This window comes from Myotis yumanensis, unplaced genomic scaffold, assembly GCF_028538775.1.
Source record: "Myotis yumanensis isolate MYYU_CA2020_CCGP unplaced genomic scaffold, mMyoYum1.0.hap1 SCAF_8, whole genome shotgun sequence".
Taxonomy (NCBI): Eukaryota; Metazoa; Chordata; class Mammalia; order Chiroptera; family Vespertilionidae; genus Myotis; species Myotis yumanensis.
In genome coordinates, this window is record NW_027223759.1 from 3,698,666 (window position 1) to 3,724,519 (window position 25,854).

A 25,854-nucleotide genomic window follows, 5' to 3' on the forward strand; every position below is an offset into this window, starting at 1 on the left:
ACACACATTTATACACACTCTCACACACACTCACACACATATTCACACACACTCACACACACACTCTTATTCACATACACTCACATTCACACACTCACACACACACTCATATTCACACACTCACATTCACACACACACACACACTCACATTCACACACACATTCACACACACACATACATTCACACACACTCACATTCACACACACTCACACACACACTCACACACACACATTTATACACACTCCCACACACACACTCACACACATATTCACACACACTCACACACACACTCTTATTCACATACACTCACATTCACACACTCACACACACACTCATATTCACACACTCACATTCACACACACACACACACTCACATTCACACACACATTCACACACACACATACTCACATTCACACACACTCACATTCACACACACTCACACACACACTCATATTCATACACACTCTCACACACACTCACACTCACACACACACTCACACACACACTCACACACTCACACACACACTCACACACATATTCACACACACACACCTGAAAGAAAGGGGATAGTCTTTCCTGTGCTCTGTAAGTGATGCTTGAAATTTGAAAGACTACTGAATGACTGCTATTTGATATTTGCTTCTATCAATGAATGATATTCTTGATGATTCAAGTAGTAGTTATTTCTAGAAAAATAATAGCTCTCCAAGTTCCATTGATTAAACCCACGTGATTTGAAAGAGTGACAATAACACTGCATCAGAAGCTACAAAAGGGAAGAGTCCAGTACCCGACAGCGCTGTGGTCTGGGTATCAGAAAGTCCCCCCAGGGCTTGCCCTTCGGATGGCGTCCATAACCACACAAACAGAGGCATCTCTGAAGAGCGGCCAGGGGGGTACAGTGCCTGGCCCACACGGCTCAGGGGTTGAGCATCGACCTATGAACCAGAAGGTCCTGGTTCGATTCCCGGGCAGGGCACATGCCCAGGGTGCGGGCTTGATCTCTGGTGGGGGGTGATTCTCATCATGGATGTTTCTACCTTTCTCTCCCTCCCCCTTCCTCTCTGAAATCAATAAAAATACTTTTAAGAAAGAAAATAAAAGCATAGTAAGAGTAAAATTCTCAGAAACGCACCCGATTGCCCAGGGTAAGTCTGCGTGGCCGCCCGCAGCGTCCTCCCAACGTTGTAGGCCACAGTTTGGGAAGAACAAAGTCACTCCGGCGGATCCGCAGGGAGAAAAAAAAAGCAACAGGATATTATAATTTTAATTAATAAACATTATTAAACCCAGATGGTTTCTGAATTTTAGAGAAAAAAAAGAATTAATCTACTGAGAGAATGGCAAACCAGGAAAGATTAAAAACTATAATTAAAGAACGGGGGTGACACTGGGTGTCAGAGCTTCGCTGCAGCCATCTGAGCAGCGCGCTAAACAAAGCGAATTATTTCTCCCGTAATCATGGCATTTGGTGTAACACAATGGCAGGCTAGAAATCTAATTGCAACCTGCCAAGGATTTAAAAAAAAACCACAGTGGTGATGTAAAAATACAGGAAGAAGAGATATGATCTGTATTTTTAAAAAGAACGTGGTAATGCGACTATCGGGTTCAGTGTTCAGATATCGGGATTTAATATAATAAGAAAAGACAGAGAAAATGAGAATTGGGGAGCCATCTGAACAGGCGCGTTAAGGAGATTTGCAGCAGCGAGGAAGCAGGCTGATTTTGATTATACTTTCATATAAGATAAAGACGAAGTAAATCCAAAGTCACACATAATTATAAGTTTCTACATAATCCCTGGCAAAAAAAAACATTAAAGATTAGATTCCGGAATTGTGTCAGTAGCTTCATACTTTTGCCATTCACAGTTACCCACTGTCTGTTAAGCACGGTCAGAAAATAGATAAAAATATGTGCAGACCTGGGGGTAATTATCAAGGCATTTACTAGGTATCCGGATTTTGAAGTTTTCCCTTCTCCTTTCCGAAATAGAAAAACATCACAAATACAACTTACAATAGAAAATAATCCCGGTACACACCAGAGTGGGCGTGAGAGAGGGCGCTGGGAACTCATTTTTAAGTAGAAAAAAAGTAAGTGCGAAGGACTGTCTCCATGAAGAGAGCAGGAGCACCGGGCTTTGTCCTCGCCCTCCATTTCTTCCGCAGGGTCTCCTGCCCACATGTCAGATTCCCTTGGGAGCACATTGGGAAGGGAAGGCAGATAATTAGTCATGCATGTTAATTGACCGCAGATTTAGACAAGCAGTCCTAGCGCCACAGTGGCTGAGGAAGAGAAGCATTATCCATTCCGACATAAAAATAACCCTCCAGTGTGAGCGAAAAGCCAGCAGTCCTTCACTCACACGCTGACAAGCAATAGACGCAAAGCACTACACTCAGGCACACCTCTCTCTATTGCACGTTGCTTTATTGTGCTTCCCAGGTATTGCTTCTTTTTTTTTTGGTACAAGTTGAAGGTAAGACTCCCCACCAGCAGCAAGACGAGTGGCTGAAGGCTCAGATGAGGGTCACCGTTATTTTAGCCATGAAATATTTTAAAATGTAGCTATGCACGTGGTTTTTGAGACATAATGTGATTGCACAATTAATAGACGACACTGCAGTGTCAAGGTATCTTTCATGTGCTCTAGGAAACCCCCAAAACTGTGTGACCGGCTGTATTGTGTCATTTGCTTTATTGTGGTGTCAGGAACGGAGCCCGCAATGTCTCCAAGGTGTGTCCGGATAAGGGGAATAATGGCCTCATTTCAGGCGAGTAGCCGAGAGTCGGGAATATCTGATTAGGAAGAGTCTGGAACCGGCCAAGTCAGCGCTGATAGAAACTGTTGGTGAAATGTGGCCAACACCCATTTTCTGCGCTAAGAAGCCAGCGAGGTGGCACTGACCGGGCGGTTTGGTGTCTTTACTTGTCAGTCTACCCCCAGAGCAGACGCAGGTGGCCGCACCCAGGGTGAGCTGCTGCTGGAAACCCAGGCGCGGTAAACACCATCTGCCCATGCAAGTGCCAGGTACCTTTGTGGTTTACACGTTGCAGGAGTGGGGGAGGGGGGAGGAGGGGCGGAGAGAGAGCGAGCAACCCCGTGCACTAGAAGATAACTCTCTTTAGAGATGGAGGCAGGCATTTTTGCAAATAAGATTTAAAAAAACAAAACCCGGAAAGCATTACATAAACATATGTAAAAACTGCATTCCTACAGGAGTGTCATCTCTGAGAAACTGTGTTACCTTTATCCAGTTCAAAGTACCTTCCCGGACTGTATAATGAAGTCATAATGTTTTTAAAAGGATAAAGAGATGTGATTTTAATATGTTACTTTCCTGAATTTGTTATGAAAGGTATTGGCATTTGAGGTGGTTAGAGTACTAGAACACCTAGACGGGCTATGAGTTTACGATGTCTTAGGAGAATGTACATTTTATTTCTGATGACGACGGTATTGCATTTTGGGCAATTTGGACAACAAGAATCATAAACAGAAGAAACTGACAAACCCGTCCTTTCCCACGGGGGGAAGGGGGGGAGGAGTTATCATGTTGGCACATTTCCTTTCCGTCACTTTGCTCTTTTAAAATAGACACATGATACATGTTCTGTGTACAAATGTGTGTCCTGTTTTTCCTTAATATTGCATCAGAAACATTTTCCTATGGCATGAAACGTTTTAATAAAAATCATCTTTAACGGCTGTGTAATATTTCATCGCCTCAGTGGGCTCCACATTAGCATTCTGCTTCTTTGTGTCTTTATCTCTGTGTATGGATTTTTCAACGACCTCAGAGTAAACACCTGTACACGTCAGAATATTTCCCTCGCCGAGACCCTCTGGCCGGGCATGACGGAGTCCGAGGCTGAATGCTCCATGCAGTGCTGCGGTCGACGTGGCTGGCGATGTGCCCGGCTTGTTTGATTGTCCTTCTGGGCACAGAAATAGCGGGCATTCCTCAGCCTCCCTTGCAGCCAGGTGTGCACCTGAGAAGGGCTTCTTCCCAAGGGAGTGTGAGCAGAGGTGGTAAGTGCTGAGCTCCTACTCGCCTTCCACCCTCTCAGCCTCTCTCCCGCCTGCGGGCTGGGTGCCGGTGCAGGGGAGCTGGGGCGGGTTTCGTTGGGACTGCAGGGCACCTGCTGGGCTGTTTCTGAAGGAGGCTGGAGAAGGAGCCCCTCATCTCCATGGCCTAACCGGTCCTAGGTAAGAGAGAAATAAAATTGCATTAGGTTAAGCTGCTGAGATTTGGGGGTTTATTCATGTTAGTGGCAGCACAATCCTAACTAATAGGAATAGAAGCATTGGGAGTAAGGTACAATCTATATATACTGATAAGAACAGATACTACACTTGATCTTAGCCAAAAGGCCGAGAAGCGATACAATCTATATATATAAAAGCCTAAGCGACCATTAAGGCCAGATGACCGGACGACCGGCTGGTAGCTATGACGCATACTGACCACCAGGGGGCAGGCACTCAACGCAGGAGCTGCCCCCTGGTGGTCAGTGTGCTCCCACGGCTAACCTCCTACGGCCAGCCAACCACCTGTGCGTGAATTTGTGCACCGGGCCTCTAGTTCTCTAATAAAAATCTAAAAGGTGCAACCTTGGCACTGGGTGGCAAGGACAGGAACATGGAGGCCCATGTAGCACAGAGGCGAGCTGTGTGTGGGAACCTCCCTGATGGTGCTCGGAGTAGTTGGACGCACGCTGCAGGGTTATTTCTCGCCAAGGTGTTTCCCATACTGGATTGTCTTAAATGTTTATCAATAGGGGATGGATTAAACACATTAGGATATATCCACATACTGTAGTAGCCCACAAGGGTGGTTTTACCATGGACATCTTCATGTATTTATGAAGAAAACTATCCAACAACGACAGAGAGCAATTAAAGTGTAGTGTTGATGGTGTGGACCTACTTACACCTACAAACACGTGGGGGTGTCGGGGTGGAGGACACCAACTTTTCCTTGTCAGCCCCCGTGTTATCAGGAAAATAATACACAGACACTGTGGAAACACGCTTATGTTAAAGTGAAACACAAGTCAGACTCACCTGTCACACCTGTGTTTGGTGTGTTTGTATGTGCTCCTTAGTTTGACTGAGTTCAGGGATTCCCCCTCCCAGTCTGAAAGTAGTTATTTATGTGCACGTGTGTGACTCGTTGGATGTTAAATAACCCATTTGACATACATTTCCATATTTTAATTTCTTTGACATTGATGAAGTAAGTCACATAATTCACCTTCATTTAATTTTTCCTCTAGGTTGATGTTTTTACTAAATAGTTCCATAAATAAGACCTGGTCTGTGTTCGGTGGGGGACTCACCCCCCCACCCCCCCTCCCCCACCCGTGATGCAGCACATGGGGTCACAGGATCTTTCCACAAAATGAGCTAAAGAGAGAGGTGGTCCGGAGGGTCCGTCTTCTGCTCTCATCCTCCACCATCACCCGGAGAAAACGGAAGAAAGGATGGTCTGAAGCTCAATTCCTACCAGGAAGTAAAAGCAGAAAGAATGTATAAATTTCCTTTATATAGGAGAGTAAATATTTAAGGACTTTTACAGCAAATAGCCTGGGAGAAATAAATGGGGCTTTAATAGCTCTTTCTTACTGTACGTTACAAACACATTTGCTTAAGGGATTTATAATATTTATCGATGGGTGCTCGAATCCAAAGTAAAGTATCTTTCTGTACATATATCAATCCAATCTAGGAATAGAATCAGTAAATAGACCAGATCACGGATGGGAGTGTTCTGAATAGCTGAGAGCTGCTCCTGGGGGCAGACGACAGAAAAGAAATCACCCCTATAAGGCAGTTCTTTTCCGGGCTCCTCCCACAGGAAGCAGCAGGGAAAGCTGTGCGTCCAAGGGCAGTGCGGCCTGGCAGCTGGTTTCAAAAAGGAGCAGAAATAGTAAACTGGTAGGTAGTCTAAGTTCCAGGTCATGTAGGTATCAGTAGAAAAGTATCAATTTCAAATAATAAGACCAGAGCTCAGAGGTGACAAGTGATTCGACATTGTCTGGAACCAGTGAATAATCATGACAAGAAATATTGACAAGAAATATTTGGGTATGAAGCACAGGACATTAACTGCCTAAAAAATAGAAAATACAGCCCCAGCCGGATTGGCTCAGTGGATAGAGCATTGGCCTGCGGATTGAAGGTTTCCTGGTTTGACTCTGGTCAAGGGCATGTACCTTGGTTGCGGGCTTGATCCCTGGCCCTGGTTGGGGCGTGTTTAGGAGGCAACCAATTGAGGTGTCTCTCTCACATCAATGTTTCTCTCTCTCTCTCTCTCTCTCTCCCCCTCCCTTCCACTCTCTAAAAAAGAAAGGAAGAAAGAAAGAAAGAAAAGAAAAGAAAATATTGGAGCTGTTTGAGAAATAAAGCACTGGGATTTTATTTTTATTATTTTTTAATTTTTTATTTTATTTTATATAAGAAACTACCACTCCTTTGAGTCTTTTTGTAAAAAAAAAAAAAAAAAAAAAAAAGATTAAAGGCTTGTCCTGCAATTTAATATGAAACTATCATAAAATTTTAAACAGACAGGCAGTATTTGGAATTGTATTAGCATTTTCAACAGGTTACTATGTCTCCCTAGCTTCGAGATGCAAGAGAAATGTCATGGTGTCGACTGGGCAGTGGGCTGTGGCATTGCATTCTCATTCCTTTGGATCGGAGGCAGGAGAAACATGTGCTTGAGAGGGGGTTGTAGGGCCCAGGGCAGCCACGGGTTGGGCCCCGGCCCCTGCTCTCTAACATTTCCTGGGTCCATTCTCTATGGCTATTATTTTGGTTTCTAGGCAGCTGTTTGCAGCTTTGGCTGCACATTGGAACCACCTGGGGAGTTTGAACTCGTGAGGCCTGGGTCTGACCTCCAGGAAATCAGACTTAATCTGCTTGGGCTGTGGCTCGAGTGCCAGGACTTGAACAAGCTCCCGGCGATGCTAGCGTGCAGGCAATGTGGGAGCCGCTGCTCTTGTCACCGTGTTCAGGGTCAGACAGCAGAGCAGCACCCCGAACACAAGGAATGCAACTCCTCGGCCCGCCCCGACCTCCTGAGACAGGAACCTGGAAATGGGGTCCAGCCAGCTGTGTCTCACCAGCGGTCCCGGGAGGTGATGTTCGTTCGCGTTGGGGAACCACAGCTACGGAAGCCCACCTCCCCTCCACCCCGTGAGCACGGGCCAGCAAAGCGTGAGTGAGAGCATGTGGCAGCTGCTCACCCTTCTACTAGCATCTTTAAAAGTCCTGATAATGTAAGAGGATTTTGACGGCTTTTCCCAGGGTGTGTTCCTTCCCAGGTTTTACAGGCAACTGACGACATCACGGGAAGAACGTCCCGTCTGTTGTGAATGCTTTTCCGGATTTCTCTCTCTGAACTGAGGCTTTACAGACGTGTCCGCTCTCTGGAAGCAGACGGGAGTGGAGAGGGTGTTATGAGCTGTACCCAGTAGAGGGCCTTCCGCATCTTCTAATGATAATGCTGGCAAAACCGAACCTGGAAGGGAATCTTACTACTGCCCAGCAACTGAGAGTTGTTTTTCTTTTAAAATAAAATTTCATTGATTTCAGAGAGGAAGGGAGAGAGAGACAGAAAAATCCACGATGAGAGAGGATCATTGGTCGGCTGCCTCCTGCACGCCCCATACTAGGGGTCAAGCCCGCAACCTGACGGGAATGAAACCATGACCGCCTCCTTCACAGGTCGACACTCACCCACCGAGCCACGCCAGCCGGGCTGGTGTTTATCCTTTAAGCTTCTGGAATTGCTTACTATGATCGCTCCAACGACAGGTTAAGTCCTCGAGTCAAAGAAATGGTTTAATAAATATAAATCCCACAGGGGCACTAAATATGGCATCTCTTGTGTGGGAGGATCTCCAAACGAGGTAGCTGCTTCAGAAATAGCACCGTTTGTGCCTAAATGATTCTCCTTCCTGTGTCTTTTGCATCGTGCACTCGTTTCCCTTCGCTGTGTAACACAGGCCATGCATTGGGTCAGAGCTGGAGCTGGGCGCGGGCAGGGCTGACACCAGGTGCGGGCAGGCCGCTTCCTTCCGGAGGCAGAAAACCTGGAGGCAAACCTGGGCTCTCGCTCTTTCCAGCTCCTGGAGGCCATGTTCCTTGGCTTGTGGCCCCTCCCTTCCTCCACCTTCAAAGCCAGCAGCTGGCGCCTCTGAAGCTCTCTAACCGGGTCCTCTCCTCATTGCCACGTCTTCCCTCTGCTGACCCACGAGCCTGCCCGTAAGGATGTGGTTACACTGAGCCCGTTCAGATAATCCCGGAGGACCGCCCCCCTCCCCCCGCCCCCCCATCTCAAGGCGAGTCACTTACACCTGTAAAGGCGTTTTGTCAGGTCAGGGCCACGGATTCTGAGGATGAGGGTGTGGATATCTCGGGGAGCGGTGGCTGACCCATCACACGGATCCAGGGACAAAAGGAGGAGGGGAGCCTTGTCTGCTGAGAGGCCCGGGAGGCTAGACTGCGGGGTAGCGCTGAAAAGTGGCTCTTTGGGGAGACCACAGACTGCACACTTCCAGCTGTGTGTGCTTCACCAGCCCCTGGCGCTGTGTGAGGACGTGTGTTCCTGAGCCCTGTCCCCAAACATCCTCCTTCCGTGGCCTGGGGCTTGGAACTGTACCCAGCTGTTGAATTGTACGTTTTTCATCATTTCTATTTTGTTTTCCCCTTTTAAAAGTTTAAGCTTCAGCCTGGCTGGCACGGTTCAGTGGTTGAGCGTCTACCTATGAGCCAGGAGGTCACGGTTCGATTCCTGGTTGGGGCACATGCCTGGGGTGCGAACTCGATCCCCAGTAGAGGGCGTGCAGGAGGCAGCCGATCCATGATTCTCATCATAGTTGACTCCCCTACCCCCATATTTATTTAACTGGAGGTTGTACATAGGGAATTAATAGCTCTTATATGTACTTTTTCAACCTAAGGAATTCTTTTGAGGATTTAGGGATCGCTTTCCTTATTCAGACAGAGTCATAGCAGGTGTGCGTTCCTCATAAAACACGCCTGCAGGTGGATCAGCCTTGCAGACAGCCCTTCGTCTTCACATTTCCGTGTAGTAACAGTTTCCCGTGGTAAAGTCATCGCAGGGATTGGGTTTATTTCTTGTTCTCCCATGGAAAGGCTGCAAGGCTGGATTGATGGGATGGAGGGTTACTACATGTTTTCATAGGGTTGGGAAATTTTAATCTTGTGTCCAGTGCTGAGAAACAAGGGGTGGCGGAGGCGACCATGCCTGGCAGCGAGAGACCCAAGAGAGGCATCAACCTCGACATAAGCAGCACCAAGGTTTCCCCAGCGGCCACCTCTAGATCCCGGATGTGTGTGTACATTTATAGCAAAGGACTGGGGCTGGTTGGCTGACTGACACAGAGCTTCTGCTAACTTCCTGAGAAGGCAGCTGGCCTGGTGATGCCGGCACCCCTTGCCCAATGCTTGGCCCTCCCCTCCCACCTTCGTCCAAGCCCAGAGGGACACATTTACGAAATGAGGAGCAAGTAGAGCAGTGGTTCTCAACCTGTGGGTCACGACCCCTTTGGCAGTTGAACGATCCTTTCACAGGGGTCGCCTAAGACCATCCTGCATATCAGATATTTACATGACGATTCATAACAGTAGCAACATTACAGTTATGAAGTAGCAACGAAAATAATTTTATGGTTGGGTCACAACATGAGGAACTGTATTTAAAGGACCAGAAGGTTGAGAACCAGTGAAGTAAACAGACAGATATTGTTCTTAGTCCGAGGGAAGCTTCTCGGAGGTAGTCATGGACCCATGGGTTGTGGGGTGAGGCTTCAGAGTCAGATCCTGCAATAAAAAGCGATCATTTAGTGACCACTGATAACACTTCTAGTTCCATATGCTGAGGTGAAAGTGATCTCACCCCTGCTCGGTGATGGAGAGCACGCTGCGCTGTACAGGACTGCGCTGTGGGGTCCTAACAGGCAGATCCCAGAGCTATGAATATTCATAGTTGATTAGTGCTCTCTCTATCAAATATAGGTAGCTCTACTGGGAATAGTCCCGAAATAGACACCCCATTTAATCAGGCCCCTCTGTTTAAAATTCAGAACACATTTATATACATGTCTGTGAGTGTGTGTGTGTGTATCTATCCAGCTTCGTTTAACATACACGTTCACTGTAAGAATTATTGGCTTCTTCTGAAGTCTTTTAATTGGATGAGTTTCTTAGTGAATCGCGGCCAGATGCTGAACAGTTCCACGTTAGTAGCAGAGACGAAACATTCTTAACCTATCGAGATTGATGATCATTGCTAGTATTCTGGGGGAGAGGGTTCACCGGTTCCTTTGAGGATCCCATGAATATTCAGGGTTCTCTTTAGAGAAAGATGTAAACGTGTGAGAGGTTGGTCCGCAGTCTCAGAGGGGCCTGCCCCCTGCCGGGCTAGCTTCAATAACAGAAAACTTGGAAAAACACACAAAATGACTTCAGGGAAGCCACCTGTGCTGTTGAACAGCTACGTCACACTGAGGAGGAATTTCTTGTTCTAGCTACAGATGACCAGCAGTATATGTGCTGGAACTCGGGGTCTGTGACTATGCGTTACTAAAAAGGAATATCATGTACCTTCTCTTTCAGATAACAACAGTTCCCCCACCCCCGAAAATCACTAAAATAAATTAGAAGAAAATTCCCCATGGCAGTAAGAAGTACAATTCTTATTATTAACAATAATAGTTCATAGTTATGACAACTAGTGTTTGTAAGTATGCACCAGTAATTTCACACATCATCCCTGTTTCACACATGAACTCAGTTCAGAAAAGTGAAATAACTTGTCCAAGGTCACAGGGCCAGGAGATGGGACTCAAGCCCAGGCAAGATCGCTAGGTTATGTTCAGTAACAAACATCCCCCAGGTCTCAGCAGCTTATAACTGCAAAGGGGTGGCTCATGCCACCCTGCCCCAGGGGCTGGCTGTGGTCTACTCAGTTTCTCTTTATTCTAAAAAATACATATATATTTATTGGTTTCAGAGAGGAAGGGAGAGAGAGAGAGAGAGAGATAGAAACATCAATGATGAGGAGAATCATTGATTGGCTGCCTCCTTCACACCCCCTACTGGGGATGGAGCCCACAACCCAGGCATGTGCCCTGACCAGGAATCCAACTGTGATCTCTTTGGTTCATAGGTTGATGCTCATGCCGGCCCGGCTCTTCACTCTTGAACCCGGGGTGACAGGGAACATCCCCCCAGGTAACAACAGGGAGGTGTTGTTATCTGGGGGGATGTCCGACTGATGGCTTAGGCCCACTCCTCAGGGGGAGCGGGCCTAAGCCGTCAGTCGGACATCCTTAGCACTGCCGTGGAGGCAGGAAAGGCTCCCTCCACTGCCACTGCACTTGCCAGCCGGGAGCCCAGCTTCTGGCTGAGCGGCACTCCCCCTGTGGCAGACGGCCTACAGAGCTTGCACCGTGGCTCAGCCCAGGTCTCAGATACGATCTCTTGACAACCATGTTAGTGAGAGCACTTGCCTGTGCCAGTGGGAGCACTAGAAGCAGGCCAGGCTGCTTAGTGGATCCGATTTCCTCACATAGGGAGTCCTTCTTCCGCAGGGTGTGGCTGGCTTAGGACCAGGTGATGTTATTATGGTGGAGCCATGACGGTGACTATTAGTGACTTCTGAGCAGAGAACAAAAAATGCACCCGGATCTTCAAACACGTTTCAAAGAAGCACCTCCTCATAGTGAGGTTGGCCAAGCAGAGGCTGCAGGGAGAGGCCATGTGAGTGTAGGTTAACCTAGAAGCGAGTGCACCTCTAGCTCCCAGCAAGTGGGGGAAAGCATGAGAATTACCCATAGAAATTGGGCCCTGGCCCAGCCGTTGTGGCTCAGCGGTTGAGCGTCCACCCAGGAACCAAGAGGTCACCGGTTCAATTCTTGGTCAGGGCACATGCCCAGGTTGCGGGCTTGATCCCCTTTAGGGGGCGTTCAGGAGGCAGCCGATCTATGATGTTCCTCTCTCACTGATGTTTCTCTCTCTCTCCCTCAATTTAAAAAAGGCCCTGGAAGACGGTCAGACAAAACGCAGTCCCGGCTGCCAACTCTTCCCTAATCCCCGCGGGAGTGAGCCAGGGCCAAGCGCTGGCCTGGGATGACGCATGGCTTCACATCCATCTCTGGCCGAACTCCACTCGAAGACAGAAAAGGAACATTTTCATTAGGACTGTTAGAATGTTTTAATTTTCCCACCAGTGGCTTTGGTTTTATTTTAGACAACGCCCTAGAGTTTTCTTTCATAGAGATTTTCTTCCAAAAAACTGCAGTATGACTCCAGGAACATTGATTTCCCCAGCATTCAATTAAAAACAATTTTTGTTGTTGATTTCAGAGAAGAAGGAAGAGAGAGAGAGAGAGAGAGAGAGACATCAATGATGAGAGAGAATCATTGATCAGTTGCCTCCTGCATGCCCCCTACTGGGGATTGAGCCTGCAACCCGGGCATGTGCCCTTGATCGGAATCGAACCCGGGACCCTTCAGTCTGCAGGCCGACACTCTGTCCACTGAGCCAAACCAGCCAGGGCCCAGCGTTCAAATTTGGGGGCAGGCCAACGCCTATCACAGGATTTCATTTTGACCCTTGATCCTGAATATCTCCCGGAGACCAGCAAATCCCTTTCCTCTCCTAACAACGCCAGCCCCTCAGAGCAGCCCCCCACCAGTGACTTGCTTGGAAAGGCCTTGGCCCTCAGGGGTCCTCGCCCCGGATGTAACCCCTGAGGGCGGCCGGCCTGTCCTGCTCACTGTTTCTCACCCTTAGCAGACACCGTGCTGGCTCCATGGCTAACTGTGCCCTCAGCTGGGTTTACTGAAAAAGGAGAGAGGAGAGAGTGTAGATGGAGGTAGGGTAATAAATCAATGTTGTGGGGTGAGAGCATTTGAAGTCCCGCTTAGTAACACATGTGCTTAACACCAACAGAGTGGAGGGTGTTTAGAAAGAAAAATAGAAAATTCTGTAGCCCGTTTCCTCTGTTCGAAATTCCCCAACTATGGTGTATTGTTTTAGCTTTTCTTTTCTAGTATGGTTTTTATTGATTTCAGAGAGGAAGGGAGAGGGAGAGAAGGAAACATTAATGATGAGAGAGAATCATGGATCAGCTGCCTCCTGCACACCCCACACTGGGGATCGAGCCCAGGTACACGCCCTGACCGGGAATCGAACTGTGACCTCCTGGTTCATAGGACGATGCTCTACCACTTAGCCACGCCGGCCGGATTGCCCCCCTTTCTGAGGGAGCCATTGCCCCCTCATGCAGTCTTTAGGTCCTCAAGCCCTGTGCTTGTCCAACGATATTCTGAGACAAGGGCAGACCTGGAGAGTCATCAAGAATAACCTGGTACATGGAGAAAAGCACTCACATTCCTTAGCAATTACTCAGCAGAGTCTGAGGTCTTCAATCTTGTTTCTGAATGGAACTTACTTTAGGGTAGAAATATACTTGGCATCTTTACTTTGATCAGTCCCTGGTACATGGGCATACTTGCATTCATTTATGCCACACAGGTGTTATAAGAATTCCCAGACCGGCCTGTGTTGCTCAGTGGTTGAGCATCGGCCTATTGACCAGAAGGTCATAGTTTCAGGCTCGATCCCCAGTAGGGGGTGTGCAGGAGGCAGCCAATCAATGACTCTCTCTCATCATTGATATCTCTACCTCTCTCTCTCTCCCTCTCTAAAAATCAATTTAAAAAAAAAATATATATATATATAGCCCTAACCAGTTTGGCTCAGTGAATAGAGTGTCGGCCTGTGGACTGAAGGGTCCCAGGTTTGATTCCGGTCAAGGGCATGTACCTTGGCTGCGGGCACATCCCCAGTAGGGGGTGTGCAGGAGGCAGCTGATCAATGTTTCTAACTCTCTATCCTTCTCCCTTCCTCTCTGTAAAAAATCAATAAAATATATTTTTAAAAAGAAACTTAGTGCCATCTTTGTGGCACCTGACAAATATATATATATATAAAATTCATGAATGCTTTTAAAGTGTGGACTTAAAATCTACATGATTTCAACTTGAACCTTATGAAAGGCTTGTAAAGTAACAGACACTTATACCTGTATCTGTTAAACACTAAGAAATGTCCACTTTTTCCCTACTAAAATTCAAAAAACATAAGCCCTAGGATATTTCCGCCCTGCTCAGTAGCTCTAGTTACTGATCGCTGACACGATGCTCACACACGTGCGGTGAGACTTGGTGGCTCCTGGCAGAGCCTGAGCCATGGGGAGGGCGCTCGGGGGCTATTTGAGGCGCCCAGGTGCTGCGGGCCGAGTCTGCTGTCCTGGCAACGGGTTTCCCACAGAAAAGCAGGGGAGGCCACGGTGCCAGCGCTTCTCCTCCCCTTGCATTTGCAAGTCTTTCCTTGGCTCCTAGAATTAGGTCTCATGACTCAGACATTCGTCCTGGAAATGTCCACTTAATGAGTGTAAGTCTGTGGCAATATTTAAATTTCTGACGTGCCAGGTTTAATGGCTTTTCAAATATGATGGTTCACACCTCAGGTCAGGAGGGCTTGCCAAAATACCAGAAAAGCATGTGGCAGATGAACGGGAAATGAGCCCTGGGAGTTGGTGTGCGTTATTGGGAAAACGCAGATAGAAGAGTCCCGGATCAGTCCGAAATGGAAGGCTCATCTGGATCTCCGTAATTTATTTTAATTCTTCATTTAAAAAAAAATTTTATTGTTGAGAGTATTACAGATGTCCCCCTTCCCCCTCCCCACGGCCCCCTCCCCCCGGTTCCCACCCCCAGGCCTTCACCACCCTATTGTCTGCGTCTATAGGTAATACACATACACATAGAAATTCTTTGGTTAATCTCTTCCCGGCTCCCTCCCCCTTTCCCTTAGATCAGTAGTTCTCAACCTTGGCTGCACATTAGAATCACCTGGGAATCTTTTTAAAATCCTGATTTCTGGGGCTCATTCTCCGGAAATTCTGTTTCTTTGTTATGGGGTGGGGCCACATTAGTAACAAAGAAACGGAATTTCCGGAGGATGAGGCCCAGAAATCAGGATTTTAAAAAGATTCCCAGGTGATTCTAATGTGCAGCCAAGGTTGAGAACCACTGCTTTAAAGAAAGGTTGGGGTGATACAAGAAGGAACTCCTGCATTGAAATCACTTCTCTGAAACCCTTGGGGTCCAGAGGTGCTTTGTGATTTAGGGCTCTTTGGATCTTGGATAGATAATAAGGGAAATATACCATCTCTACATAAATCCCTGGGCGAGGGCGGGGCACCGGCCTGTGATAAAGCAAATGGACATTTCAGCAGTGAGATGCGTGACCAGCCACTGGCTGGGATCCATGGCGATTAACAGCCTCCAGTCAGCCCCGGGCACGCCTTGTCGCCCGATGAGTTCAGGTCTGGTCAGGCTTTGATGCCAAATGAGTTATGAAAAGTCTTTCATTTATTAAACCTCTTTGCACTTCAAAATGGGTGGATAAGAGATTGTGAACCTGTACTGCTTCATGCAGGGACTCACACGCCTCTCTGTCTCTCCCCGCTGAGTCAGGCTGCAGGTAGGCACCGAGCAAGGACACGGCACCTCTTCCTGGGAGCCCTCCCGGCCTTTCCCTCCCCCTCCTTCCCCAGGCGAGGTCTCTCTGCCTTTCTCCTCCTAAGGTCCAACGGCCCTTATGACCTCTGCAACTTTCTGAATAAACTTCCTCTTATAATTTGAAAAGAAAAGAAAAGAAAAGAGGTGGATGAAGGCGTTGTGAGGCCACAAGCTAGCAAAGGACAAGAGTGAGAGCTGGGACCATCCGCCTGCCAGCAGAATATTCCTTATGTTTCTAATGAGCGCGGGAAGCTGAGTGGATGGAGGAGCTGACCTTGGTGACGCCAGCCCAGATACGGCAGTTGGGGTCTACCTTCACACCAGAGTGGGGTGGGAAGGCGAAATGGGAATAACGGGATGTCTAGCGATAAGAGGTATGGTTCTGACAGACGCGTTTGTGCAGAGGCAAGAAGTAAAGGATTTGGCATCAACGAACCAAGTTCCTGAGTTCAAATCCTGACTCCATTCCTTGCTTAATTCATCTAAGCGTCTGTTTCCCCACCTGCGAAATGGGGAGAGTAATGTCACAGGTTGTTAGGAGGCACCAATAAAATAAAACATAAGGCATTTGGCATAATGCCTGGTGCACGGTTAGCTTTTAAACATAAAATAGGACAGTTAACAGTTGCTACGAATGGTACAGATACACATAGCCCACTTGTCCAGCGTGCTTACCAGCGTCGCGGTGCCCCGGGCTGCACAGACACGGACCGCCTTCTCTCCCTGCAGAGCCTCGGGTGGGCCGCTCTTCCCAGGTACACACATTGGAGGGATGTCCCTTGAGCAGGAATTCGCTTCGGTTACACCTTCATACACTCAAGAGGCTTTCTTTTTGTTGTTGTTGTTGTCACAATAGCTTACTTGGCTTCTCTGGCCAACTGCCCCGGACTTTCCACTTTGTTTTGTGTGCGAGTGGCTTGTAAATCAGCCAGTTTACAAGGCCCCAGGATTCTGTTACCCCTGGTTCAGGAAACTATTTATGTTCTTCTGTTGTTTTCTGAATTAACCTTACCTCTTGGTTGTCATAGCTCATAACTCACAACCTTCTCTGTATTGACTTTCGGGCTTTCTCTTCATCATAAAGCAACACCCAGCCAGCCCTCTCCTTCCCTCCCCTTAATTTTTATGGCAAAACGAATTCACATACTTTGTTGATATTTGTAAGTCCAAAGCCAATAACAATGGTTTGTGTGTGTGTGTGTGTGTGTGAGAAACATTAAAAGGGGAACCATCTATTGTGAACTTCCATAATTGCATCCCCTCAACCCCACTCTCCAGAGGTGCCTGATATTCACCCTTAGGCCTGTGTCCTCCTAACAGCGTTCATGTCCCCTAAGGTCGGAGGAATTTGTTGTTGTTGATTTAGCAGAAGTACACCCACTCCGTACACAGTGCTCTGCGGCTGGCTTTTCCCCGTTTTAACCGGGCACCGTGGGCATCTTGTGTAGTTATTGTTCCTGCCCTCTTGTATTCCGTTATATTCTTTAGGCATAATTGTGTACAGTTGTTGACTTATCTCTTCATTCCCTGAAGTAATATTTATGGATCATCAAATGGAGAAACATATGAACTAGTTGCTATGGAAAAGGCAAGGTAGTAAGAGGCATCGTTCCCGCTCTGGATTCTCACACTCTGGAAAGAGAAACAAGACAGGGACTCACATCACTCCAACGTCCAGTAGTTATTTATAGGACACACAAACTTAGATGCTAGTGCCGCTGTGGGTCAGAAGGAAGTAAATTGGCTTTTAGAAGGGCTGATGAGAAAGGGTTTTTTTAAAAGGAGATTTTAGGTTTAAATTGGGTCTGGAAAAGATGGGTTGGCTTTCCACTGAGGTAAAAAAGGAGGAAAAAATACTTTTCGCCAAATCTCTGACAGAAGAAAATGTAGGGAATGTTTTAAAGGAGGGCCGGAATCCAAATGCATTGATTGCCAAACCCTTCTTGATTTCAGATATTAAAAAGTGGGAGAAATGTACCAGTTAAATCAATAAAACAAAGTATTGGCTCAATTTGACTGGAATGACAGGTTTCCAGAAGATAGAACCGATAGAAAAGTCTAGAAAAGGAAGTAGAAGCCAAGCTGGTTGGAGCTGCCTGACAGCCAAACATGGGTGTGGTGCTGGGGACTGAAGGTTGGACGAGATCTGGGCATGTGACTTCCAGGTTCTGAATGAAATGAATCTGAAAGCCAAAGGCCTAGCCTCATTCCCTAGCTCAGTGGTCAGCAGGCTGCAGCCCGTGAGCCACATGCGGCTCTTTGGCCCCTTGAGTGTGGCTCTTCCTCAGCCTTAGGAGTACCCTAATTAAGTTAATAACAATGTACCTACCTATATAGTTTAAGTTTAAAAAATTTGGCTCTCAAAAGAAATTTCAATCGTTGTCCTGTTGATATTTAGCTCTGTTGACTAATGAGTTTGCCGACCACTGCTAGCTGACTGTTTTGTGCTCACACTCAAATCTAAAGCCGTAGCATCTGAGCTAAAACGTTTTCTGAGTCAAAACCTGGGTTTGATTCCCATGCAAATGAATGCATGTACCCAGAGACCTGTCAGGGATGGCCCAGGGACAGCCCCCCAGCCTGCACCCCACCCTGCCCCTCACCCGCTTCCACTGGTCAGGGGCTGGAGGAGAGGAGCTGGAGGCCTCAGTGTATCCCCCACCCCGCTGCACCCCATCAGAAGGCAAAATGCAGTAATTGCCACCCTCTTGAATGAACAAGGCAGAACCCTCAGACTCGGTGATGCTCTGAATCATCGCTATAAAGCAGGACTAGTACAAACGACAGCAGAACGCCAGCGCGCAGTGGCCCAGTGCTCTGCATGCGGAGTCGTGTTCTGGGTGGATCACAGGCCCTCAGCAAACTTTAATTAGAGCTCAGGGTGAGGGAGGTACGTGGCGGAGGTTCCTGCCGATCCGGCCAGCGGAGTGCAGAATCGGGTGAGGTTAAGTGGGCAATCTATGGACACCTGGCCGTGTTCACCAGCGATGGCTTTTCCAGTCTGTCAGGTTTCTTGGAATTTGACCTTTTGGCTGCCCTGCCTGGCCCTGCTTCCGCTGCTTGCAGGTGCTGAGCTCAGGTGGTAAATGTCAGCTCCCTGCCCGGGGCTCAGCCACGCCTGGTCCGGACCTGGCAACAACTGGTTTCTCTCTCTCTCTCTCTCTCTCTCTCTCTCTCTCTCTCTCTCTCTCTCTTTCTTCTTCTCCTTCTCCTTCTCCTTCTCCTTCTCCTTCTCCTTCTCCTTCTCCTTCTCCTTCTCCTTCTCCTTCTTTTTTTTTTTGAGTAAGTCTACAGGGGCACCTCTGAGCCCAGGGATAACTGTCCTGAACTGAAGAGTTTCTATGTGAGCACCTGCCAGGCTTGATGTGCAAACATGAACGGTGCGCCCTGACCGGTTTGGCTCAGTGGAGAGAGCGTCGGCCTGCGGACTCAAGGGTCCCAGGTTCGATTCTGGTCAAGGGCATGTACCTTGGTTGCGGGCACATCTCCAGTAGGGGGTGTGCAGGAGGCAGCTGATGGATGTTTCTAACTCTCTATCCCTCTCCCTTCCTCTCTGTAAAAATCAATAAAATATATTTTAAAAAAACATGAACGGTGGTTTTCAATGAGACAGTTGACTGCATATGGTTGGTTTAAGATGTTTCTACTTTAGCCCAGCCGGTGTGGTTCAGTGGTGGAGCGTCAACCTATGAACCAGGAGGTCACGTTTGGATTCCCAGTCAGGCCACATGCCTGGGTTACAGGCTCCATCCCCAGTGTGGGGCGTGCAGGAGGCAGCCGATCCATGATTCTCTCTTATCATTGATGTTTCTATCTCTCTCCCCCTCTCCCTTCCTCTCTGAAATCAATAAAAATATATTTTAAAAAAGATGTTTCTACTTTAATATCTGGAAGCATATTTTTAAAAACACATTATTGCTATTTATTTAGTCTTAGAGACTGCCACCGCTTCTGGGAAGATAGGAAAGTGTTTGCGAGATTAAGGCAATGAAAGACAAAGTCCCCTGATACGGGGAGGACTTGGCACCTCACGCACTGCCCTCTCCCCGCTAGGACCTCTGGGGCGTCGTCGTCTTGTGCCCTGTGAGGCCAGGACGTTCAGTCTCAGACTCGGCTCTTTCCGGGGGTGGGCGAGCGGGTTGCTCACCCAGGACTCAGTCTGGGCAGATTAGAAATTTCCCAAATATTCACCCTGTCCATTAATGTTATCCAGCCGCCCATCTGTTGATACAAACCTGCTTCAAATCTATGTACTTTTTTTGCACCAGCAATTGGGAGAAGTGAGAATATTGTCTTTTACTTATTGGGCAAAGAATGACCTCCTCTAATTTATCCTAAAACAACACTTCTCTGACTTAGACGTCTCTCAGCAGGCCTGACCCGGGGGTTCTGGAGAACCAGCTGCTGTCCACCCACACGTCATGCTCATCATTTCTAAATCTGTAACTCTATTCCTCACTCCCCTTTCTCCTGGTTCTGTCTGTCCACATTTTAAGCCCCTTCTTTCTCTTTGAGTTTTTGTTACCTTTTCCCAGGCCTTTCCTTTTTCTTTGATGTCTTTCTTAATTATTGAAATTTGAATTTCACACACACACCCATCTTCCACTGTGTTTTTGGTCTCCTAGTGATTTACTTTCATGCTTTGAAAATATCTTGTGTTTAGAAATTCCCGCCTTATAACTTGTTTGGTCTCAGCAGTGCCTTGGGCTGGTGTATTTAGTCAGGAGGGAGTCGACAAGGGCTTTCTTCTTACCTCTCGGCTGACAGCTCAGAGCCCACCTTGCCGTCGGCGAGACATGCCCCTCCATTGCGTACTGGTCTTGCAGACCTGGAAGTCCATTTCGGTTTCTGCTCGCAGTGTCCAGCCATCTCTGTCTTTCTCCTACGTGACTTGGCGCCATTCCACCTGGGAAATCTCAGTCTAGCCGCAATCCAGCAACAACTGGCTGCAGCCCGGCCTGCATGGCTCAGGGGTTGAGTGTTGACCTATGAACCAGGAGGTCAGGGTTCAATTTTCGGTCAAGGCACGTGCCCAGGTTGCGGGCTCAACCCCCCAGTGTGGGGCGTGCAGGAGGCAGCCGATCAGTGATTCTCTCTCATCATTGATGTTCCTATCTCCCTCTCCCTTCCTCTCTGGAATCAATACAAATATATTTTTTAAAACCCCACAAAAAACAGCAAACAATTAGCGCTCAAACACAGCCAAGACCCTCCGAGTCAGCGCAGAAGTCGGATATGGAGCCCTCGGGTTGGATGGTGCGGCCTCTCTCTCACTCACAGACTCTTCACAGCAAATGGAAACAAGCCGCTGATCTGACTCCCCAACATTCGGGGGAACTGGGGTGCAGTCACCGCCCATCAGGAAGGAGCCGCCCTGCCAGGGGCTCAGCTGACGGCTCCAGCAGAGGCAGCAGCGAGCCCCGAAGGACAGAACTGCGCTGGCAGCGCTCCTCCCGGAGTTGTCAGGAGGAGGTGCTGCTCCTTTCAGATCCCACGGTGGGAAGCGGTGGGAAATGTCCCCCCACTGGAGAGAAAAACGGCGCTTGAAGGAGAGCAACGTTAGTTATTAATAATTCGCCTATGCGAACTTCACTGTCCTAAAATGGGCGAATGTTATGGCATGGAATGATGCCCTAGTAGAGCTTTTGAAAAACAACACAACGTATAAAGGACTTTGGCAATTCTCTCTCGCTGTTGGTGGTCCTTGTCTGGTTACCGAACCCCAGTGTGGCTCTGAGTCACCAGCTGCATCTTGTCTTTTTTAAAATATATTTTATTGATTTTTTACAGAGAGGAAGGGAGAGGGATAGAGAGTTAGATACATCAATGAGAGAGAAGCATTGATCAGCTGCTTCCTGCACACCCCCTACTGGGGATGTGCCCGCAACCAAGGTACATGCCCTTGACCGGAATCGAACCCGGGACCCTTCAGTCCGCAGGCCCGCAGGCGGACGCTCTATCCACTGAGCCAAACCGGTCAGGCCACATCTTGTGTTTTTATTGGTGGTGCGGGGACAGGCTGTCTATGTTGGTGGAGGAGGCAGGGGCCCCGGAAGCTGCATGGACAGACTCTCCTTCAGCAGCAGTCCCTTCCCAGCGCGGCCGTCCCTGGCCGAGCGATGCCCCTGCAGCAGCCAGTACCTGTGCCGCCTGCATCCGGGGCCCTTGGATCCCAGGAGACGGACACACCTGTGTGTAAGAGGGAGTGAGTCCGACCTTCAAGGGTGGAGTCGTTTCTCTAACCACAGATCTCTTTCTTACCAAATGCCGTCTTCGGGCCACAACGGGGAAGAGGCAGCCCATGGGGGCCTCCTGGATTTACCTGGGCTTTTACTGCTGCCTTTGCAGAATATCCGGGAACTTGGCTCTCAACAGCCAAATGTCAGACAGCAGGTCCCCAAAAGGGACCAGCCAGGAGTGGAGAGCAGGGACCTTGGCAAAGAGTCCTTGGTATTTATTGTCCAGCCCCAGGAGAAGGCCAGTACACTCCATTTATCTGTCTATTGGGTGAATCAAACTGGCAAATGAGAAAGTGCACGCTGTGCTAATATAGAGTACTTGGAAAATAATGGGCCCGGCCGGCGTGGCTCAGTGGTTGAGCATCAACCCATGAACCAGGAGGTCATTGGTTCGATTCCAGGTCAGGGCACATGCCCAGGTTGTAGGCTTGATCCCCAGTAGGGGGCGTGCAAGGAGGCAGCTGGTCAATGGTTCTCTCTCATCATGGATGTTTCTATCTTTCTCTTCCTCGCCCTTCCTCTCTCTGAAAATCTAGTCTAATGGCTTAATTTGCTTCCATCAATCCTCTAGGGAGCCTTTCAGCCTCCTGGTCTAGTTCCTTTGCCTCACGACCCCAGGTAGGTGAGTTCTTTGAGTCTGTGGTGTGTACCTAATTTTTTAAAGATGTATCTACCCACAATTTTTTTAAACATTAATTTTTTTAAACATTAATTTTTTTATTATTATTATGGTAAGAACCCTTAACATGAGATCTACCCTCCTGACAAGGTTTTCAGTGCACAATATCGTACTGTTGACTAGCGGTACAAGGTGGCCTGTAAAATCTCTAGAACTTTCTCCCCTTGCATGACTGAGACTCTATACCCATTGAAAAGCAACGCCCCACTTCCCCTCCCCCGACACTCTGGCCACCGCCGTTCTCTCCTTTGTTTCTGAGAGTCTGACTGTGCTGGATGCCTCACATAAGTGGAGTCATGCAGTGTTTGTCCATCTGCGTCTATTTATTTCATGGAGCGTCACCTCCTCCAAGTCCCCCCATGTTGTCGCGCACCGCAGGGCTTCCTTCGGTTTTCCAGGCTGAGTAATTTTCCGTGGTGTCCGTATGCCACGACTCCTCTACCCATTCCTCCGTGTGGGCCTTGAGGTTGGTTCTGTGTCTTGGCTATTGTGCCTAGTGCTGCAGTGGACGGGAGGGCAGACTTCTCTTAGTGACTCTGCCTTCAATTATCTGGGACAAATACCCAGATGTGGGATTGCTGGCTCCCCGGAGGCCCCGTCCTGTTTTCTGTAGCCACTGCATCGTTTGAACATTCCTGCCGACACTGACGAAGGCACCCTTTTCTCTACACGCAGCGACAGTTGTTACCTTCTGCTTTTTCGGTGGCGCCATCCCGACAGGTGTGAGGTGGCCTCGCTGTGGTTTGGATTTGCATTTCCCAGATGATGCGTGTTTACCCTGCTCTGAGGAGTGCCTGGCAATGCCTGAGAGAGCAGATGTCGTTCCATAAATATTTGTTGAATGCGTGGATGAAGTTGGAAGGACGGCCGTTTTCCGTAAAGCACGAGTGAAGGCTGACTGTGAGCGATGGGGCGGGAGGAGGGGCAGTCGGGTCACGGCGGCAGGAGGAAAGGGTCCCCCCGCTGGTGGAAGTCCCTCTGGACTCGCAATGGAAGGCTGCCCAGAGCAGCCAGGACCCGGGGTCACCACTGTGGAAAGCGATGTGTGTTTAGAAGTGAATTAAAATATTTTACACAATTAAAAAAAAATCCCTATTAATTATTGGCATGTCCTGGATGTTTGTGCTCCCGAGCCCAGTCCAGGAATGCGTCTTCAGTCTCTCTCGTCTTTCGGGGCTCGCCGCAAGCATCTATCTCCACAGCGGCTTTTCCTAAACCTCGCATGTATTCGAGCACAATTTTCCCCAACAAATATTTGTGTTCCCTCTTCCTGTGAGCCCCATAGCTCTCTGCACGCTTCTCGCCCACTCCACTCGCCTCCCGTGAGCTCCCTGCACTTGCCTGCCCTCCCCTCTCCGTGGCCGGCGCCCTGACCGGGGCACATTTTTGTGTCCCACACAGGCACTAACCATTTGTTTAATTGCACTAATGAGTCAAGTCATTCCATAAGTGTCAGATTGCTTTCTGAGGCAAGGGAGACAACTCTGAGGAAATAGCTTATTGACCCCGTGCACTATTTTAAAATAACTCCTCTTCTAGCCCGGCCCACGTGGCGCAGTGGTTGAATGTTGACCCATGAACCAGGAAGTCATGGTTTGATTCCAGTTGGGGCACATGCCTGGGTTGTGGCCTCAATCCCAAGTAGGGGGTGTGCAGAAGGCAGCTGATCAATGATTCTCATCACTGATGTTTCTATCTCTCTCTCTCCTTTCCGCTATCTGAAATCAATAAAAACATATAAAAAATAACTCCTCTCCTAGAAACTGCTGTCTGTGTATAGGTGTCATGATTCAATTTAAAATAGAAAAACAAGCCCAGCCAGCATGGCTCAGTGCTTGAGCATCAACCCATGAACCAAGAGGTCACTGGTCAAGGGCACATGCCTGGGTTGCAGGCTCGATCCCCAGTAGAAGGTGTGCAGGAGGCAGTCGATCAATGATTCTCTCTCATCATTGATGTTTCTCTCTCTCTCCCTCTCCCTTCCTCTCTGAAATCAATAAAAATATATTTAAAAAATAAAATAGAAAACAATACTTCTCTTAAAAATCATTTACCCAATTGGCAGATACAGAGAGAATATTTTCAGTTGACCAAGTTTAACAAAACAATGCCTAATTTCAGGAAGGAAGGCAGCACTCGTGGTGAAGTCCCATGTGTTTGATTGCTGCTGTGGAAATATATAATCAATATTCACACTAGTGAATGATATTTAGAAAGTATTTTGCTCCGTGTGGATATCTCCCTAATTAATACTATTTTATGCGGACAAGGCAAGCTTTTTAGAATAATTAATTTGGACTTGCATGGCGGCCTCTGCAGAGGTGAGGGTGTTCCTCTGTGTGTGCGAGGTGCGAGGGTGCAGCCACTCTGCTGATGTCTGTGCCAGCGAATTCTGGTCTCCGCTCTGACAATAAGTAAGGGAGCAATCTGGAGCAAGTCAAGCGGGACTTCCACTTCGTCGTCTGAACCGGGGTCGGGAGGGAGTGTACTTCATGATCTGTCATGGCAGCTGCGGGTTTCCTGTCCCACTTGCCCAGGCCCGCGGCCGCCCGCTGTTTCACTTCCTCTCCCACCCCTCCCCCACGCAGCTGCACCCAACCCCTCCCATTCCAACCAGGACAGAGTCTGGAGGCCGAATGGTGCCCACCCAGAACAGGAAGGCTCTGCTGCCATGCCTGGTGGGCACACAGGGAGGGCACTCGGGGAAGAGACCGCGGCACAGGCAGGGCAAAGGCTGGAGGAGAAGGGGCCTGAGGGGTGGACTGTGCGTGCCTGGTTGGGCAGAGGGAGAGGACCTGGGCCGGGTTGGCTGGGCTCCGAGTCCGAGCATTGTCACTAGAACATTGGGTCCTTAGACAATACCGCTCCCCCCCAACCCCATGAACACCAGGATGGCCTTCTCGCAGCCTCCTAAGGGTCAGTGCTGGTGGACGCCTCCTCACGCTGCAGGGGAGGTCAGTACCAGGATGGAGCCCGTCTCCTGGGGTGGGAAGGCCTGAACAATGGAGTCTAAGTGGACTAGTAGTCACTCCTCTCTCCGCACGTTGCTTACCAGGGGAAGGCCCTGGGAGAGAAGGAAGCCCCTGGAATCTTCTTTCTCTTTCTCAGTTGGAGCTGGCGGGAGCCCCCTGAGCTCCGCTGGATGGCTCCTGCCCTCTGCAGGGTCTGCCTCTGCTCCTGGACTCCCCGCTTCCCAGCGACCTCATTATCCCGCAGGATCGCATTCCCAGTCCTTCCGCTGTCAGCGAGGCTGGAGCTCAGGAACGCAGGCCTGAAGGCGCCCCGTCCTTTCTTTCCGCCCA

General features: G+C 48.7%; 1 pseudogene; it reads right to left on the minus strand.

Moving 5' to 3' along the window:
• Positions 1 to 4,259: 4,259 nt before the first annotated feature.
• Positions 4,260 to 4,393, minus strand: LOC139015945 (U2 spliceosomal RNA; annotated as a pseudogene).
• Positions 4,394 to 25,854: the final 21,461 nt, after the last annotated feature.